Below are 21107 nucleotides of genomic sequence, written 5' to 3' on the forward strand. Positions count from 1 at the left end.
TAACATCTACCACAGAAAGTTGTTGAGGCCAGTTCATTATATATATTCAAAAGGGAGTTAGATTTGGCCCTTATGGCTAAAGGGATCAAGGGGTATGGAGAGAAAGCAGGAATGGGGTACTGAAGTTGCATAATCAGCCATGATCATATCGAATGGTGCTGCAGGCTCGAAGGGCCGAATGGCCTACTCCTGCACCTATTTTCTATGTTTCTATGTTTCTATGTTTGACACTGTCAAGCGCGAGGGTCTATGGAGCGTTCTCCTCCATTTCGGATGCCCCCAAAAGCTCGTCAGCATCCTCCGCCTGCTCCACGACAACATGCAGGCTGTGACCCTTACCAACGGATCCATAAGAAACCAATCCGCGTCCGGACGGGTCAAACAGGACTGAGTCATCGCCCCAACCCTCTTCTCAATCTTCCTCGCTGCCATGCTCCACCTCACAGTCAACAAGCTCCCCGCTGGAGTGGAACTAAACTACATAACCAGAGGTAACCTGTTCACCCTTTGCCGTCTCCAGGCCAAGTCCAAGACCACCCCAACCTCTGTCATCTAGCTACAGTACGCGGATGACGCCTGCCTCTGTGCACATACAGAGGCTGAATTCCAGGACATAGTCGACGTATTTACTGAGGTGTATGAAAGCATGGGCCTTACGCTAAACCTCCATAAGACAAAGGTCCTCCACCAGTTTGTCTTTGCCGCACAGCACTGCCCCCCACTCATCAAGATCCACGGCGCGGCCCTGGACATCATGGACCATTTCCCATACCTCGGGAGCCTCTTATCAACAAGAGCAGACATTGATGACGAGGTTCAAAACCGCCTCCAGTGTGCCAGTGCAGCCTTCGGCCACCTGAGGAAAAGAGTGTTTGAAGACCTCAAATCTATCACCAAGCTCATGGTCTACAGGGCTGTAGTAACACCCGGTCTCCTGTATGGCTCAGAGACATGGACTATGTACAGTAGACACCTCAAGTCGCTGGAGAAATACCACCAACGCTGTCTCCGCAAGATCCTACAAATCCCCTGGGAGGACAGACGCACCAACATTAATGTCCTCGACCAGGCAACCATCCCCAGCATTGAAGCACTGACCACACTTGATCAGCTCCATTGGGCAGGCCACTTTGTCCGCATGCCAGACACGAGACTCCCAAAGCAAGCGCTTTACTCTGAATGCCTTCACGGCAAACGAGCCAAAGATGGGCAGAGGAAACATTACAAGGACACCCTCAAAGCCTCTCTGGTAAAGTGCAACATCCCCACTGACACCTGGGAGTCCCTGGCCAAAGACCGCCCTAAGTGGAAGAAGTGCATCCGGAAGGCCACTGAGCACCTCGAGTCTCATCGCCGAGAGCATGCAAAAATCAAACACGCAGCGGAAAGAGCGTGCGGCAAATTTGTCCCACCCTCCCCTACCCTCTAATGACTATCTGTCGCACCTGTGACAGCGACTGTGGCTCTCGTATTGGACTGTTCAGCCACCTAAGGACTCATTTTAAGAGTGGAAGCCTATGATGATGATGCTTTAAAAGAAATGGGGTCTGTAGTTTCACTGCCAATATTGCTGACTACTTACATGATGCAGAATAGAGCTAGAAGAAGATTCATTGAAGAGCATTATGTGCTTAATCAAATAGGATGCAGACTCCTGAGGAGGAGGAGACCTTACCCTTAACGAAATTACAGGGAGCACTATTTGTACCTGCACCTGCCCGATAGGCAGTGCATTAGAAGGCTGCGCTTCCGAAAAGAGTTCATCACTGAGATATGTCAGCTCATTAAGGCAGACGTACAACTTACCAGCACCATCAACACTGCACTGCCTGTCGAGGTGAAGGTGACTGCTGCACTATCTTTCTATGCATCTGGTTCATTTCAGGCATCAGTTTGTGATATATGCGGAATATCTCAATATGCCACACATCGTTGCATTCGACAGGTAACTGATGCACTGTGCACACACAGGATGGATTTTATTAACTTTTCAATGACCAAGGAGGCACAGAGTGATAGGGCTTGTGGATTTTTGAGAATAGCAAACATCCCTAAGGTCCAGGGTGCAATAGACTGCACGCACATCACCCTGTTGGCACCTTTACAGGAAGCGGAGGTGTACCAAAACTTAAAGGGATTCTACTCCATGAACGTGCAACTCATTGTAGACCACAATCAAATAATCATGGCAGTAAATGTTAAATTTCCTGGGAACATCCATGTCGTGTACATCTTGTGTGAGAGCACTGTCTCTGACCTGTTTACGAATCAGCCACAATGTCAATGTTGGATGCTGTGGGATAAAGGATACGGCCTTGCCAGCTGGCTCATGACCCCCCTGCGGATGACTCAGACGGAAGCCGAGAAGCGCTACAATGAAAGCCATGTAGCCACACACAATATAGTCGAAAAGACAATTGGAGTGCTGAAGCAATGCTTTCGATGTCCAGACCACTCCGGAGATAGCCTGCAATACCATCCTGAGCAGGTCGCTCAGTTCATTGTGGTGTGTTGCATGGTGCACAACCTAGCCATCAAGAGAAGACAGGAATTTCCAGATGGGACTGCCGGGCCACCTCAGGAGAGGAGTGGAGGAAGAGGATGAGGAGGAAGACAGGGACATCGAGGAGGATGAGGGTTGAGGAGCCTGCTGATGAACCCGTACTACCACCTCCCTTGACACCACAGGGGAAGCCTCATGGTGCTTTAGCAACTGCGAAACTGTTACGTCTGCAGCTCATAAATGAACATTTTGCTTGAACCCTTACAATGATTGTTACTCCTCATTTTCCAGAAGTGAGTGAGACACTATACAAGAATGGTTTTGTTGAATAATTATTTTTAATAAAAGTTGTAATTTGAATTTAACTTTAACAATTTTTAATAAAATAAATAAAATAATAACTAATTGTTCTCAATGAAAATTTTACAAAACAAAACATTTTCAACAACAATCAACAACAAAAAGAACAAAAACAAGAACAACAGTAAAAACAACACTCAAACCACCCCTGCACCCTCCCACGATTCCAGCTGCAGCCACCTTTCCCAACGCCTTTCCTCCCCAATCCCCCCCTCATCCTTGGCCCTGCCCCCCCCCCTCCTGCTATTAATACCCCTGGCCCTGCCCATGTCAGGACCAGTAGGTCGTGTAGCAGAGCACCTCGAATGTGACTGCTGAAGAGGGGGTGACAATGGCAGTGCTATGTGTGGGGGCTCTGGAGAAGCTGGGGATGCTGAGAACCTGTCTTCAAGGTCGGAAGAAAGTACTTCCTCCCGACGATCAGGTGGGATTAGGGAGGAAAGGCGTTGGTGGTATGGCACCTTGGGGTACAGTGCCGTCCCAGCACTGTCGATTGCCGCACAGCATTGGCATTGGCGGACTGGGTATTCTCCCTCACCGCCACAATCAGCTCGCCATATCCTCCAATTGACGGGCTGCTAAAGCAGCGATGTTTGCGGAAAACCCAGCAATGGCCTGGAAGAGCTCTCGACTCAAGTCGATGCTCATCCTATACAGTCCCACCATGTCCAGATTCGCATCTACCTGTCGCACAGCATTCCCACCTTGCCGGATCAGCCACGATGGATTCAGCATAGGGGTCGGTGTGTACCGCTGCAGGCCGCTTGGTCCCTCCTCCTCGGACCGGAAACCAGGAAAGGTGGATTCCGACGAGGAACCGGTGACCACAGGTAGAAAGGACCCTCCAAGTCCCGCTACCCCTCCCTCCTCCTTCACCACCACCATCACAAAGTATTCTCCTCCTGCTTCTCAACCATCTGTTCCACCACCATCTCTTTCACCACCGTCTCTTCCATCCTCATTTGCTCCAATAACTCCTCTCTGGGAGGGGCAGGCGGCTCCTCCTGTGCAACTGTAAAAACATAACATTAATGGTTGGTAACAGGGGAGGGGAGGGGAGGGAGGGGAGGGGTCAGAGGTAATATGAGAGTAATTCATTTTGCCAGGCTTATGTGGAGAACAAACATATATTACCGAGAGTCATTACATGAAACTATCATAAGCAAAGTAGACAGAAACCACATGACATAACAAAACTTGAATCCCAAACAGTATGTTACTTTCCAAGAGCCAGAGTGTGATCAACCAAAAGTTCATGTCAGAGCTAGCAACATTTCGTGCTCCCAGCATGACATTACATTCTCCATTATATTGACATAACATTGAATTACATGACTGCAGTACAGCCCAGGGATTATGCAGACTTACCCTCCGCGAGAACGGGTTCAGCATCAACACACATGGCGGTGCGATCATACTTTCCTGTCAGGGCTGCAGCGCATTCTTCGAGGTCCGTCAATTCAACAGTCTTCAGCGGACCTCCGCCCGTTTTATGGAGCTTTGCCTAATGCCGGCTAATTTTTTCTTCAAAGGTGACAAAAAATATGTGTAAACTAATTTCACAGCTATCATTATGGAACACACACATACATATATAGGTAGACATCCCCAATTATCCATCCCCAGTCCTTTAGTCAATGAGTGCACCATTTTAAGTTCCATTAGGATGCCAGTGTTGCATGATGAACAAATGAAAATACAGAAGACTAACACAATGAGATCGATGATGGGAAATAAAAAATGACACCAAGCTTTACAACGTAATGGGGCAGAAATTCCGGCCTCCCGAGTCCGTACTGAGTGTCTACGGACCCGGGAAGGCATCTCAAAAGCCGGTTTTCAGCACACAATGCGCATGCGCTGAAAACCGGCTTTTCCGATCTGTCAAGCTGGAGGTTGACAGATCTTCTGTATCTCGGCAGCCAGGATATTTGCACGGGCAAGATTGCAGTATTTACCCATATCTTGCCCAGCAAATGTCCTGAAAACTTTTGCGCCTGATAAAAGCAGGCGTATAGCTTACTTTTACAGGCATAAAAGTTTTAAAACACAATTAAAACATAAAAAAACATTTTATTTTTAAAAACACTGCCCACCTTGTTAAATTTATTTTAAAGCATAATTAAAAAAACTTTTTTAAAAATCAGAAAAAGATATTTTTTAATAATACATAAATAACTTTAATTTAAATTAATGTTAAATATGTAGTGTTATTTTTTTCTATTTTATTAATGTTTTGTGTATTTGGGGGGGGTTTTCTCATTCATAATAACGGGAACTCCAACTTACGGAGTTCCCATTATTATGAATGAGGACATACTTTATCTTTATTGGCTGCCCCGAGCCAGGTGACTGCAGCTCCAGCCCTGCACAAGTCCTGACGTGCACGCGCTCCGATGCGCAGTCAGTGGAGGCCTCAGGACCGGGAACTCGCGTGGGCGCAGCAGCTTCAGGTAAGTGCGCATCTTTTAAAAGTTTTTTACCTGATTGCCTGCGGGAAGCAGCTGACCGGGATTTCTGGGCTAATAAAACGTGGCAGTACTTAAGAGTAATTAGTCAGTACATATTAAAAGTTATTACTTACTCTTGCCGACCCAACAATGTTTGCGGCACTGGTTCAGCCCGCACTCCACGGGCGTGACGGACGACACCGCCTCAGCGATCTCTCACCATAAGCTCTGGTACACGTTTGGTGCAGGTTTTCCTTGCCCACCCAGCGGGCCTCCACTTCCCGGGCTTCTTCACAGAAACGCATGGCCCTCCTCCTCCCACCTATCTCCCTCTCCACTTCCATATCTTGCTTTTAAATCTTAATTGTTTATTATTTATATTGATATTTATATTTAAATAATTATTTATTATTATTTTTTATGTTGTAGTATTATATGTTCTATTATGAATTATTAATGACAACTATGCTCCAAATCATTTAGAAACAGTTGTAAAATAACTCCTCTCTCTCTCTCTTTCCACATAATCGATCTCCAACTCAGCACTAACCAACCCTCTCTCAATGTTCTCTGCACTTGCTCAGGATCACCTCTGACCCCGAAATCGCAGGAGAATGCCTGCACATGCGCAGAGACAAAAAAAACGCTAGTTTCTAGGGGTCTGCTTGCCTTTAGACCGCCGACTTTGGGGGTCTTTGCCATTGCCTGTTCTGGCCCACTACCGCTGAATACCGTCACCAGTGCTGAGAATCACCGAGCAAAAATCTTGGGAGCATGCACTAGCGGTATTCCAGCAGTTCAAAAGACACAACCGCTGGAATAGCGCTAAGAATCGGGTGGGAGCGATCGGAATGGAAATTCTAGCCCGAGTTATTTGAATGCCTTTCAATTCCCACATAACATCAGTAAGGTCACTTAAAATAATTTATTGTATGTGTATTTTGAGATATTTCTGAGGGATGTATTGACTCTGGGCTGGATTTTCAGCTTTGCTTATTTCGGGACAGTAATGGCGGTGGGGTGGTAAAGTTTGCACCTGGGAAAAGTTGGCACCTCAGTCAGCAAAATTCAGCAAAAAATGAGATTCTATGATCCAGGGCGCAAAATCAGGCATTACGCAAGGAAACTTTTGCACCCCAGCCTAAAATTGCAGCGTTAAAAAAGTTTTGTTGATTTAAAGAACTTCATTGTTGCTCAGTGCCCTGGAACGTAATGTTGTATAATGTCTGGTCTTATTTTGGTAGATGGGAGTTTTTGTTACTTTGTTGCAGTAAAATTTATGAATCATCCTATGCCATTGGTGTCTTGTGTATCATTCCAACGTTCACTGGAGATCTGCCTTTATGGGGGCACAAGCGTGTCCAGTATTAGCTCCATGCCTCCGTTTCCTCCATTTAGGATGGCGACGTGCGACTCTTGGTCCAGCAACATCTCCACGCTGCCTCCCCTGTGGATGGTGTGGCTATCCAATGGGAGCTTCGCCGGGCTCCTCTTCATCGTCCTCCTCCTCCTGAGGTGGCCTTGCAAACTCCACTGGCAATGCCTGGCCCCTCATGATGGCCACATTGTGCAATATGCAGTACACCACACTTAATTCACATACCTGTTGAGGTGTGTATTGAAGGCTGCCTCCAAAGCAGTTCAGGCATCGGTCTGCCTGTAGGGGATGGCATATCTCCTATCGGAGGCACAGCCTTCTCACACACTGCTCCTCAGAGATTTGGAGGTATGAGCATTGGTGCCTGTAAACCTGAGGGGGGTAAGCCCTCCACCCCAGGTGTCTTTGACCTCTCCTCATCCATGGGCCAATATGGCTAAGAGTCCTTCTTCTAGCTTGATGACACCTGGCAATAGCATGGAGCATGATACGCTGTCGAACTAGTAATGCTCCCAAGGGCACTGTAATGGCAGATAAAAGTGCCGTTTGCAAGTTGGAGCTTCACAGAGCGTGCTGTGCGCAACCGTTGCAGTCAATGTGACCTGCAATGTAGGAGCCTCATCCCTCCATTTAAATACACCTGCTGCACCCTGGGAATGTCTGGTTTTTCAGACGTTTCCTGGGGTGGGCGTTAAATCAGGCGTTAAGGTCGAATTTTGCATCCGGGGCGGTAGTGAAGCATTGCACGATGATTGACGTCATGATCTCAGTGAAACTGGATGGCGGGGCTGTAAGTTTTTGCGCCGCCACAAAACAGGAGCCAAATTTATCATCCGGGCGCTAAAATCTGGCCGCCCGACATAATGCCCAGAAACACCATTAACTGCCCCCCACCCGCCGGGGCACAAACGGAGGTGCAAACAAGCCGAAAATCCAGTCCAAATTGTCCAAGTAGATTACCTCAGGCATTGTTTTAATGTTTTAATGGTTACTTAGCATGTATAACATCAACAATGTTGACACAACATGCACAACAGTGCTTGTGTAGAGCTGTGTACAATAAAATGTAAGGCCTGTCCAGGAAGTAATTTTTATTGTGCTGTTCATTTCCCATCAGTAGTCTAATGGCAGTAATTTCATTGACTTCTTCTTGTAATATTTCTTTAGATTGAAAGACTGGAGGAACTGGCACCAGAAACAAAAATGAGACGACAAGGCAAGCTAAATGAGGTAGATATCATCGGCTACCAGTCAATTAACAATTTGAATGGGATGAATCGAACAAAAACATTAACTCTTATAGTTGTTTTACTTCCATAGAACATAGAAAGCTAGAAACAAGAATGGGTCAGTGAGCCCCTCCATCACTCAATTAGATCATGCTGATCTGTATCACAACTCTATTTACACACCTTTGTTCCATTTCCCTTGAGCTCCTTATCTAACAGAAATCTATCGATCTCAGCTTTAAAACTTCAATTGACTCAGCTACCACAGTCTTTTGGGGAGTGAGTTCCAGATTTCCACCACCCCTTGCATGACAAAGTGCTTCCTGATTTCACTCCTAAATAGCCCAGCTCTAATTTTAAGCTTATGCCCTCCTGTTCCAGAACTACCGCCCAGCTTGCCCACGAGGGGCTAACCTTGTCAATCTCCTCCCCATCCAAATCGTCCCTCCAAGCGCTAATGTTATGGATGCTAGCAGTGGATCAGCCATCACCGCATCTCCGCAGCTCCCTCTAAAATGTCCATTCGCTTGCGAACAAGGCCCTTGCCATCCATGATCTTATCGTGGATGATTGCATTGACATTATGGCCGTGATGGAAACTTGGCTGAGGGATGATGACATGTTGGGGCCGAAATTGCCCTCCTCCTAAAGGTGGCGGTAATGGAGCGGTAAAGCCGTTCTGACTGGGGCAGGCAGATGATCCAACCCATCTGAAATTGCCCCGAGCCGGGGGCGGCGGAAACAAGTTTCTGCCCCGCCCGGCGTGCCTGCCCCGCCGGGTACGCGCTGACCCCTTATCACCCAGCGGTGACCCCTTATCACTCCACAAGGGAAATCGTTGGTCAGTGCCCCCGACAGCTTTTCCCGGCAGGAAGCTGCCAGTGGCTGGGTGGTGTATCCACCCTTAAAGGGGAGGGCACTCCACCGCGGCCGCCATTTTATTCGAATTGTCGGCCGACTCTGACGATGGCTCAGTGGGTGCCACTAAAGTGGCTGCAGAGCTTGCAGTGGCCCTCCCCTTTAACTGAAGGGGAGGGATGTTGCTACCCGTCAGCGCGCACGTCACATTTGCGTCGCGCTGATATGCGAGGCGCTGGTGATAGCACCTGCCTTCCGACCTGCTCATGACCCACTTCTGCCCCTCAGCCACCTGAAACACCGTCCCAATGAAATCGCACACGAAAAGAGGGCAAAATCCCTCTATTCTCCGTCCCAACAATTCAGGCGGAGAATAATCAGTTAATTCAAATTTGGGGCGGAGGGTAATTTCGCCCCTGTTACCTTTAAACGAAGCCTCCCCCCCAGCTATACCTTCACCACTTGCCCCGCCCAGACCCTCGTGGTGGTGGTATGGCTCTCATCACCAAATCATACCTTGGTCTGTCCCCTAACTCCTCCGGCACTTTCTCCTCCTTTGAACATCTCAACTTATTCCACTTCTCTCACCTTTCATTTAAAATTCTCATTCTCTTTGCCCACCCAAGTACCATAAAAACGTTATAACCGAGATACCGTCACTGCTTTCCTCACTTAGCCTCTGCACCGAGCGACTTCTCATCCTCGGTGATTTCAATCTCCATCTCAATTCATCATGCTCTCTCTCCTCTGAGTTCACTAGTCTCCTATCCTCAAATTAATCTCTCCCTCCATGTCAACTCCCCAACCCATATTCACGGCCACCCCCTTGACCTTGCCTTCTCGCGTGGCCTCGCTATTCCTACCGTGTCACTCGTAGATAAGGCCATCTCTGACCATTTCCTCGTATTGCTCTCCACCCACATCCCCCTTCCCCCACCCAATCCTATTTGTTTCTGCATCCTCTCCTGGATACCTCTCTCTCCAAACTCTCTTACAACTTCAAGTTGTCCAGGCTTTGGCCCTCCATTCACCATGACATTTCTGCAGCCACCAATCTGCTCAACCACACCCTCACCATTACCTTTGATGCCCTAGCCCCTATTAAAACTATTACTCTCTTTCACCCTGGCTATTCCCCCTGGTACGGCCTCATCTTCATTCCCTCAAGTTCAAGGGGCGTAGACTTGAAAGGATGTGTCGAACAACTGGTTTAGCCATTCACTGCCAGATCTGGCTGGACCACAAAAAGCAATATCGGGTCCTACTCTTGTCTGCCAAAACTGCTCACTATTCCAGGATCATTCTGGAATGTAAAGATAACCCTGGCTACTATTCTCTATGGCTTGCTGTCTTCTTATACTTTTGCCCCATCTCCAACCTCCCTTTCCTCTACAAAATCCTTGTTGTTGCCTCCCAAATCTGTGCCCATCTTTCCCGGAACTCAACGATTGAATCCATCCAATCCGGTTTCCGCCCCTGTCACAGTACCGGAACAGCTCTCATTAAAGTCACAAATGACATCATTTGTGACTGTGACAAAAGCTATCCCTCCTCGTCCTTGTGGACCTGTCTTCAGCCTTTGACACAGTTGACCACTCCATCCTCCTCCAACGCTTCTCCACCATCGTTCAGATGGGTGGGACTGCACTTGCCTTGTTTCATTCTTATCTAATTGTAGCCAGAAAATCTCCTGCAGTGGCTTCTCTTCCCACTCCCGCATCGTTACCTCTGGTGTCCCCCAAGGACCTATCTCTCTAACGAGGTTAGGTGAATGGGCAAACAAGTGGCAGATGCAGTATAATGTGGATAAATGTGAGGTTATCCACTTTGGTGGCAAAAACATGAGGGCAGAATATTATCTGAATGTCGGCAGATTATGAAAAGGGGAGGTGCAAAGAGACCTGGGTGTCATGGTACATCAGTCATTGAAAGTTGGCATGCAGGTACAACAGGCGGTGAAGGCAAATGGTATGTTGGCTTTCATAGCTAGGGGATTTGAGTATAGGAGCAGGGAGGTCTTACTGCAGTTGTACAGGGCCTTCGGGAGGCCTCACCTGGAATTTTGATGTTCAGTTTTGGTCTCCTAATCTGAGGAAGTACATTCTTGCTATTGAGGGAGTGCAGCGAAGGTTCACCAGACTGATTCCCGGGATGGCAGGACTGACATATGAGGAGAGACTGGATCGACTGAGCCTGTATTCCCTGGAGTTTAGAAGGATGAGAGGGGATCTCATAGAAACATATAAAATTCTGACGGGACTGGACAGGTTAGGTGCAGGAAGAATGTTCCTGATGTTGAGGAAGTCCAGAACCAGGGGACATAGTCTAAGGATAAGGGGTAGGCCATTTAGGACTGAAATGAGGAGAAACTTCTTCACTCAGAGAGTCATTAACCTGTGGAATTCCCAACCGCAGAGAGTTGTTGATGCCAGTTCATTGGATATATTCAAGAGGGAATTAGATATGGCCCTTATGGCTAAAGGGATCAAGGGGTATGAAGAGAAAGCAGGAAAGGGGTACTGAGGTGAATGATCAGCCATGATCTTATTGAATGGTGGTGCAGGCTCGAAGGGCAGAATGGCCTACTCCTGCACCTATTTTCTATGTTTTTATCCTTGGCCCTCTCTTATTTCTCATCTATATGCTGCCCCTTGGCAACATCATCTGAAAACATGGCGTCAGTTTTCACATAGAATCATAGAAATTTACAGCACGGAAGGAGGCCATTTCGGCCAACCATGTCTGCGCCGACCGACCAAGAGACTATCCAGCCTAATCCCACTTTGCAGCTTGTGGTCCGTAGTCCTGTAGGTTACGGCACTATAAGGGCATATTAAGTATTTTTAAAATGTGGTGAGGGTTTCTGTCTCTATCACCCTTTCAGGCAGTGAGTACCATTTAATGTGTATTCCCACCACCCTCTGGGTGAAGAAATGTCCCTCATATCCCTCATATCTCCTCTAATCCACCTTTTAAATGACATAATTTGTGACTGTGACAAACTTTAAATCTATGCCCCTGGTTGTTGGGTCAAGGGAAACAGTTCCTTCCTATCCACACTATCTAGGCTCCTCATAATTTTACACACCTCAATCAGGTCTCCCCTCAGCCTCCTCTGTTCGAAAGAAAGCTGGCCCAGCATCTCCAATCTTTCCTCATAGCCAAAATGTTCCAGTCCAGGCAACATTCTTGTAAATCTCCTCTGCACCCTTTCCAGTGCAATCACATCTTTCCTGTAATGTGGTGACCAGAATTGCACACAGTATTCCAGCTGCAGCCTAACTAGTTTTATACAGTTCAAGTATAACCTTCTTGCTCTTGTATTCGATGCCTTGTCTAATAAAGGCAAGTATTCCATATGCCTTCTTAACCACCATATCTACTGAGCCTGCTACCTTCAGGGATCTGTGGACCTGCACTCTGAGGTCCCTTTGTTCCTCTACACTTTTCAGTGTCATACCATTTAATGTGTATTTCCTTGCCTTGTTAGAACACCCCAAATGCATTAACTCACAGTTCTCCAGATTGAATTCCATTTGCCACTGTTCTGCCCACCTGACCAGTTCATTGATATCTTCCTGCAGTCCGCAGCTTTCTTCTTCATTATCAACCACACATCCTATATTAGTATAATTTGCAAACTTCTTAATCATACCCCCAATATTCAAGTACAAGTCATTGATATATACCACAAAAAGTAAAGGACCCAGCACTGAGCCCTGCGGAACTCCACTGGATACAGCCTTCCAGTCACAAAAACACCCATCAACCATTACCCTTTGCTTCCTGCCTCTGAGCCAATTTTGGATTCAACTTATCACTTTGCCCTGGATCCCATGGGCTTTTACTTTTGTGACCAGTCTGCCATGTGGGACCCTTATCAAAGGCTTTGCTAAAACCCATATATACTACATCATACGCACTGCCCTCATTGACCCTCCTAGTTACCGCCTCAAAAAATTCAATCAAGTTAGTCAGACACGACCTTCCCTCAGTTCAAAAACAGCTTAAAAAGGGAGCTCACTGCATCAGTGCCAACATCACACAAAAACTCCCACAAGGTCAAACTTTAATAACTGGTTACAAAGCTGTACTTTACAATGACATAAAACTGAAATCAGTTTTTTTTTAAAAAAGGGTTAGGTAGGGGCTTAGAAATTAGGCATTTCGGGGAAATCATGTAATGGACCATTGTAGCTGGAAGAGGTTACAAAAAGAAAATGAAAGAAAAACACACTTTCTTTGACTAATTCTGTGAGCCAACCCATCATGGAGAATATACATCAGATTGACAAAAAGTTCAAACTAATAATTTCAAACTAAAATGCTGACTGTCCTTGATTAATTCATAGGCTAGATTTTCCACTTTTTTTGCATGTTTAATGCCCACTTAACGTCCATTTTACCGCTGAAATGACATCTAATGCCCATATATCGTCCATTTAGCCACAAAATGGAAACTGACATTTTTCGGAAACATATTGGCGAGCGTTACTTTCCCCATGTGTGTAACGCCGGGAAAAAATAATACCGCCCGTCCACTTTTTTTTGTCATAAAGAGCATATTTACCGAAACTAACAGCCATGAGATCGCCCAGCGTCACTTTCACCACCTCGCCCACAATATCGCTCGCCCAAAAAAACGGCCAATAAAAGTGAACCAAACCTGAACTAATCACAGCGTTATGGGCACCATGTTCTACATCACATGTCGCATCCTTTAAAAGGCTGCTCTGCTTCAAACTCGGGAGATTCGGATGTACTCTGGAGGTCATTGGAGGTGATGTGAACGTCTGTACAAACACCTTTACCATACTGTGAACGATTGGAATTGAATAGGTGTCTTCATCGGGACATTCATTCTTTGTGACCAATCGGTGGAAAACAGGTAGCTATTGAAATGGGGCCTGTCCTTTCTCACCCTCTCTTGATGACCAATTACATGCTGCAGACTCGAGATGGCCGAAGGGACGCTCCACAGCATTGTGTGTCCAATGTAAGATGTACTAGACTGATGATGAGGACCAGACGTTATACCCTCCGCAAGTACAGGGACAAGTGGTCGTACCTCGACTTGCCCGACACCACCTGCCTTCAGAGACTGTGCTTCCACAAAGAGGTTATCACTGAGGTATGCCAGCTCATAAGCGGAGATCTGCAGCTTGCCAGCACCATCAGTACTGCACTATCCGTTGAGGTCAAAGTCATCGCGGCACTGTCGTTCTATGCATCGGGTTCTTTTCAGGCATCAACTGGTGACATTTGTGGTCTGTCTCAGCATGCCACGCATTGCTGTATTAGACAGGTCACTGAAGCCGTATACGCACGCTGGAGGGACGTGATCAGCTTCTGTACTGTCATGAATGTACTTTTGGGATTACTAGCCACTAGATGGCGTCCCTGTTGGAGGCCATTGGGCTGCACGCACGTGTGTGTAGCCGAATTATAAAAGGCCAGTCATTTTGTATATTAGTCACTTTGGGCCTTAATAAAGCAGAGCCAAGGTCATACCTCTTGGAGTTAAACAGTACTCAGGCTAACAGTTATTACATACACAACATTTGGCGATGAGGCAACAAGAACTTCTGCATGCAAAAATGAGCACAATTGGATTGTTGGAGCGATTTATGGAAGGAGAAGATTGGGCAGACTTTGTGAGCCATTTGAGCCAGTTCTTCGTGGCCAACAAGATGGAGGAGGTTGACGACACAGATCGGTGCCGGATGGTGTTCCTCACGGTTTACGGTCCAAAAATTTATGGTCTGATAAAGAATCTACCCCTGCCTGTGAGTCCAACAGAGAAGACGTATGAAGAATTGTGTACACTGGTACAGGACCACCTTATGCCAGACGAAGGCATCATCATCTCGAGATAGAGATTTTACGAGCACGTTCGTTCAGAGGGCCAGAATGTGGCAGAATTCGTTGCTGACCTGAGACATCTAGCGGATCATGTAAGTTCGGGGCTGTGTTGGCAGACATACTGCGGGACTTCTGTGTAATCGGCATCAACCACGAGGTGATCCTGTGTGAACTACTGGTGCTGGAGACGTTGGACTTGAACAGGGACATCACGATCGCTCAGTCATGCATGACAACGGATAGAAACCTAAAGCAGGTATCAGTGAAAAATCGAAACTTGGCAAGTACTGTAAATATGATTGATTTAGCGTTCGGCAGAGCGGCACATGGCAGGGCCTACACAACACCTGTGGCTGCCCAAAGCCTGCCAGCGGGAATGCATCCGATTTCTCTGTGTTGGTGTTGTGGGGAAAATCATCAGCACCAGCAGTGCCAATTTAAGCAATATAGTTGCAAAGGCTGTCTGAGAGTAGGGCACCTCCAGCGCAAGTGTCCGCAGGTGAGCAAGCGTGCTGCGACACACCACTTGGAGGATGATGGTCAGACTAGCGCAGATCTAGATACGCAATCCGAGATACCAGAGGAGGAACTGTATGGACTGTATTCATTCCTAACTAAGAGCAAACCGATAATGATCAACGTTAAATTTAATGGGGTGCCAGTATCGATGGAACTGGACACGGGGGCGAGCTAATCGATAATGAGCCAGAGGGCATTCAACAAGCTGTGGGATACTAAGGCTGTGATCCCAGGCTGAGTCCAGTCACTGCCAAGTTGCGTACGTACACCAAAGAACTCATAACGGTGATTGGCAGTGCTACAATTAAAGTGTCGTATGACGGTATGGTTCACGAGTTACTGCTATGGATTGTCCCAGGCAATGGCCCAATGCTGTTCGGCAGGAACTGGCTTGAAAAAAATCAAATGCGATTGGAACGACATCAAGGAGTTGTCGTTGGAGAAAGAGACATGTGCCCAACTACAGAGCAAGTTCTCCTCGCTGTTAACCAGGCATCGACAACTTCACGGGAGCCAAGGTGCAGATCCACGTGGACTCAGATGCAAGACCCGTCCATCATAAAGCTCGGGCAGTTCCGTATATGATGAAGGAGAAGGTCGAAATCAAACTGGACAGACTCCAGCGTGAAGGGATCATATCACCGGTTGAATTTAATGAATGGGCCAGCCCCATTGTTCCTGTGCTGAAAAGTGATGGCACAGTTAGAATCTGTGGAGACTACAAGACTATGATCAACAGGATTTCAAAACAGGATCAGTACCCATTACCGAAGGTTGATGACTTGTTTGCAACGCTAGCTGGGGGGAAGTCGTTCATCAAACTGGACTTGACTTCGGCCTACATGACACAGGAGCTGGTCGAGACATTGAAGAGACTTACGTGCATTAACACGCATTAAGGACTGTTTATTTATCAGAGGAACATGGAGAGTCTACTGAAGTCCGTCACCAGAACCGTCGTGTTCCAAGATGACATCCTGATCACAGGTCGTGACTCCAAGAAACATCTGAACAACATGGAAGTGGTTCTACATCATCTGGACAAAGTGGGACTCAGACTGAAACGCTCGAAGTGCATCTTCAATGCACCAGAGGTTGAATTCCTGGGGAGGAAAATTGCTGCTGACAGCATCAGGCCCACAGACGCGAAAACCATGGCCATCAAGAATGCATCCAAGTTGCAGAATGTGACGGAGCTGCGTTCGTTCCTGGGTCTACTCAACTACTTCGGTAACTTCCTACCTAAATTGAGCACCTTATTAGAACCACTGAACATACTGCTAAGAAAAGGCGACAACTGGGTGTGGGGTGCGTCTCAAGACAGAGCTTTTGAGAAAGTCACTAATCTGCTTTGCTCCAACAAGCTGCTGGTACATTATGATCCATGTAAAGGTTTAGTATTGGCCTGTGATGCTTCGTCATATGGGATTGGTTGTGTACTCCAACAAGCTAATGAGTCGTGTTTACTTCAACCAGTCGCGTATGCTTCAAAAACTTTGTCGAAAGCGGAAAGAGCCGACAGCATGGTAGAGAAAGAAACACTAGCATTTGTGTATGGGGTTAAAAAGATGCATCAGTACCTGTTTGGTCTTCAGTTTGAATTGGAGACAGATCACAAGCCGTTCATTTCACTGTTCTCCAAAAACAAAGGTATCAATACCAATGCTTCATCCCGCATCCAGAGGTGTGCGCTGACATTATCCGCTTATGATTATGTCATTCGCCATAAACCTAGCACCAAGAATTGTGCCGTTGCTTTGAGCCATCTGTCATTGCCCACACCGGAGGTGGAAACATCACAACCGGCGGACCTATTGTTAGTTATGGATGCTTTTGAGAGTGAAGGAACCCCTGTCATGGCTCACAAGTTAAGACCTGTACCAGTCAGAACCCGATTTTATTGGTGGTGAAGAGTTGCATCCTCAAAAGTGATTGGTCTGCCATACCCAAGCAAATGTGCGAGGAGACTAAACCTTATATTCGTCGCAAAGACGAACTGTCTATTCAGTCGGATTGTATACTGTGGGGCAATCGTGTTATTATGCCCAAGAAAGGGAGAGAGAAATTTGTATGAGAACTACTTGGCACGCATCCCGGCATTGTAATGATGAAAGCCACTGCCAGGTCTCATGTATAGTGGCCGGAAATTAACTCTGATCCGGTCCAGGATCCACATAGACTTTGCAGGTACCTTCCTGGGGAAGATGTTTTTAGTTGTGGTGGCTGCATATTCAAAGTGGATAGAGTGTATCAGCACATCCACAGCTACCATTGAGAATCTCAGTGTCATGTTTGCGGCACATGGTCTGTCTGACATCGTTGTTAGTGACAACGGATCGTGTTTCACCAGACAGGAGTTTCAAGAGTTCATGAAACTCAATGGTATCCAACATGTAAGGTCAGCACTGTTTAAACTTGCATCCAATGGACAAGCAGAACGTGCTGTCCAAATCATAAAGCAGAGTATGAAGCGAGTAACCCAAGGGTCACTGCCGATCCACCTGTCATGCATACTGCTTAGTTACAGGACAAGACCACACACACGTTTACCGGGGTCTCGCCTGCTGAACTAATGATGAAGAGAGGTCTTAAGACCAAGCTATCTCTTGTACACCCTGACTTGAATAATCATGTTGAACATAGAAGACAAAGTCAGCAAGGGTATCACGATCGCGCAGCTGTGTCACGCGATATTTCTGTAAATGATCCTGTATATGTTCTGAATTATGGTCAGGGTCACAAGTGGATGGCTGGTACTGTCATGGCCAAGGAGGGCAACAGAGTATTTATTGTCAAGCTCAAAAATGGGCAAACATGCAGGAAACATATGGATCAGACAAAGCTCCGGCACACAGACGAACCGGAACAATTGGAGGAAGAGACAATCGACGACCAACCAACCTACCCCCAGTCATCAGAGGACTCAGTGGTCATCAGTGAATCGGGACTTTCAATCACTGACATGTTCAATGAAAATGGACTTTCAATCCCTGATATGGCCATTGCCAATCCCACCAGGTCAGCCATCCAGCCACTAGTCACAACAGACTCTGAACACTCATCCAAGGCTGGACTTCAACTGAGACGGGAGCGTAAAACACTGGACCGTCTCAATTTATAAAAGACTGTGTTAATATCTCAGAGGGGGGTATTGTCATGTATGTACTTTTGGGATCACTAGCCACTAGATGGCGGCACTGTTGGAGGCCATTGGGCTGCATGCACATGTGTGCAGGCCAAGTATAAAATGCCAGCCATTTTGTATATTAGTCACTTTGGGCCTTAATAAAGCAGAGCCAAGGTCATACCTCTTGGAGTCAAACAGTATTCAGTCCAACAGTTATTGCATACACAACACCTAGGACCAGGGAGGCACAGACTGAGAGGGCACTAGGATTGTCCAGAATTGCAAAGATTCCCAAGGTGCATTGAGCAATAGACTGTACGCACATCGCGATGCAGGCACCTTTTCAGGATGCAGAGATTTTCAGGAACCGCAAGGGATTCCACTCCCTGAATGTCCAACTCGTTGTCGACCACCAGAAAATTATAATAGCAGTGAATGGTCAATTTCCGGGCAGCATCCATGATGCTCACATCCTGTGTGAGAGCACTATATCTGACTTGTTTAACAATCAGCCACAAGGTCAATGTTGGATGCTTGGTGACAAAGGATATGGCCTCGCCACCTGGCTGATGACCCCCCTGCGTGATACCCACACCGAAGCCGAGAGGCAATACAACGAGAGCCACAGAGCCACTCGTAATATCGCGGAGAAAACCATTGGAGTGCTTAAGCAGTGCTTTAGATGCCTGACCACTCAGGAGGCGACCTCCAATGCCACCCTGAGCAGGTAGCTCAATTCGTGGTGGTGTGCTCCATGCTGCACAACTTGGCTATCAGGAGGGGACAAGAATTGTCTGAGGAGTCTGACAGTCCAGCTCACCACAGAGAGGAAGAGGAGGGTGAGGAGATGGACGCTGACATCGGCCCAGACAATCAGGCTGATGCTGAAGCCATGCCCTTGCCCCCCGTAGACCGCATGAAAGGGCCTGTGGTGGCATGATAGCTGCAAGAGCCTTACGTCAGGAGCTCATCAACGAGCACTTTGTCTGAAAGAACGTTGGTGGTATTTACAAGGCTGATACACTGCTGGGTGTGCAGGTCATACATCAATGGTGGGCATCACCTTGGTGAGAGTTAAAGTTTAAGTTGATTGAAGTTATGTGTAATTATACTCTTTGATGTTTAAGGAATCACCAGCATGTCGCGGTGCAGCTATCTGAGCCAATGCGCAACAAGGTTTCGTTAAATAAAAAAACATTGAAACCAAACATTTGTCTGAAATCATCAGTAATTCTGTAAAAAGCAACCTTCCCCCCCACACTTCTCCTCCCCACCTCTACCCCTTCCCCTTCCCCTCCTGACTCCAAGCCGCCTGGTCGAGGAGCTCCTCAGGCGATGCTTCTTTGGGGGCGGGAGGGCGGGTGGCGGGGATGAGAGCTGAACCGCTGCTTGGATGGATATGGGAGAGGATGGTCCCAAGGTGGGAACATGCTCCGAGCCAGAAGCAAGATCTTGCTGCTGGCTCTCATGTGTTGTTGGCAATAGGGGTGCAGCACCTTGGGGTGCAGTGCGACGATCCGGGACCACTGGGAGCCCTCTGCCACCAGTGTTCCTGGCTACCAGCTCCAGGGCCTCCTCCATCCCTTCCATATTATATCTTATTTGTTGGACAAAAACTTGGTGCCAACTATGTTCTTGGTGCTTACTAGGCTTTTTGCTGCTGGTGAATTTCCCTCATGTCTCTGAGAACAGCTAAACAAGCACACACCACAGCCACACATGCCTTCGGTCCGTCTCTGCTCCTTCTCTCTCCGTCTCCTCTTCTGCGCATGTCATGATGACCCTTGACCTCCTGAATCACGGGATTCGAGCGTTGCCGTGCCGTTGCTAAGGATGGTGACACTTTACGGCAGAAGATCAGAGAGATTTAACACTAACGCCCATTTCATATCGCTCGTGGTAACATCCAATTTCAAAAATGGAGACTAGGTGCTTTGTGAATGGGCGAGAAGCCAACGATCTGCAAAACCATTTTTACCGCCCACGTCGGAAATAATGCCCATTTTTGGGTGATATGCACAAAAGTGTAAAATCTATCCCCATGTCTTTCCAAATGAAGATTTATCCTGTCGCTCTGAATTTTTTCCAATAATTTTCCCAGCACTGAGGTTAGGCTGAATGGCCTTTAATTACTGTCCATCCCTTGCTCCCTTTTTAAACAAAGGTACAACATTAACAGTCCTCCAGTCCTCTGGCAGCATACCTGTAGCCAAAGAGAATTGGAAAATGCTGGTCAGAGCCTCTGCTATTTCCTCTTTTGCTTCTCTTAATAGCCTGGGCTACATTTCATTCGGGCTTGGGGATTTATCCACTTTTGAAACTGCTAAGCCTCTTAATACTTCCCCTCTCACTATGTTTATCTCATCTCATATTTCACACCTCCTCCCTCATTGCAAAGTCTGCATCGCCGCTCTCTTTTGTGAAAACAGATACAAAGTATTCATTAAGAATCATACTTACTTCTTCTGCACACAGATTTCTTTCATGGTCTCTAATTGGCCCCACTTTTTCTCTAGTTATCCTCTTGCTCTTAATGTATTTATAAACCATCTTTGGGTTTTCCCTGATTTTACTTGCCAACATTCTTTCATGCTCTCTCTTTGCTTTCCTGATATCTGATTTAATTGTGCATGTACGTTGATGAAACCTAACTCTACCTCACCACCACTTCTCTTGACCCCTCCATGGTCTCTAAATTGTCAGACTGCTTGACTGACATCCAGTACTCTACTCCATTGCTGTGAGGATACACTGTGCACCTGATCTTGGTCATCTGAAAGCAGAAAGGCACAAGAGATGGGTTATGGTGAGGGGGGCGAAA

The 21107-nt window shown here is 47.0% G+C and overlaps 1 long non-coding RNA gene across 1 annotated transcript in view; it reads left to right on the forward strand.

Moving 5' to 3' along the window:
* The first annotated feature begins 7869 nt into the window (after positions 1-7869).
* Positions 7870-21107, forward strand: part of LOC139272652 (uncharacterized) — a 54906-nt gene continuing 41668 nt past the window's right edge. The window contains exon 1 of the long non-coding RNA XR_011594926.1: positions 7870-7921. This is a non-coding gene — a long non-coding RNA (uncharacterized lncRNA). The remainder of the gene's footprint in view (positions 7922-21107) is intronic.

This window comes from Pristiophorus japonicus, chromosome 9, assembly GCF_044704955.1.
Source record: "Pristiophorus japonicus isolate sPriJap1 chromosome 9, sPriJap1.hap1, whole genome shotgun sequence".
In the NCBI taxonomy this organism is placed as follows: Eukaryota; Metazoa; Chordata; class Chondrichthyes; family Pristiophoridae; genus Pristiophorus; species Pristiophorus japonicus.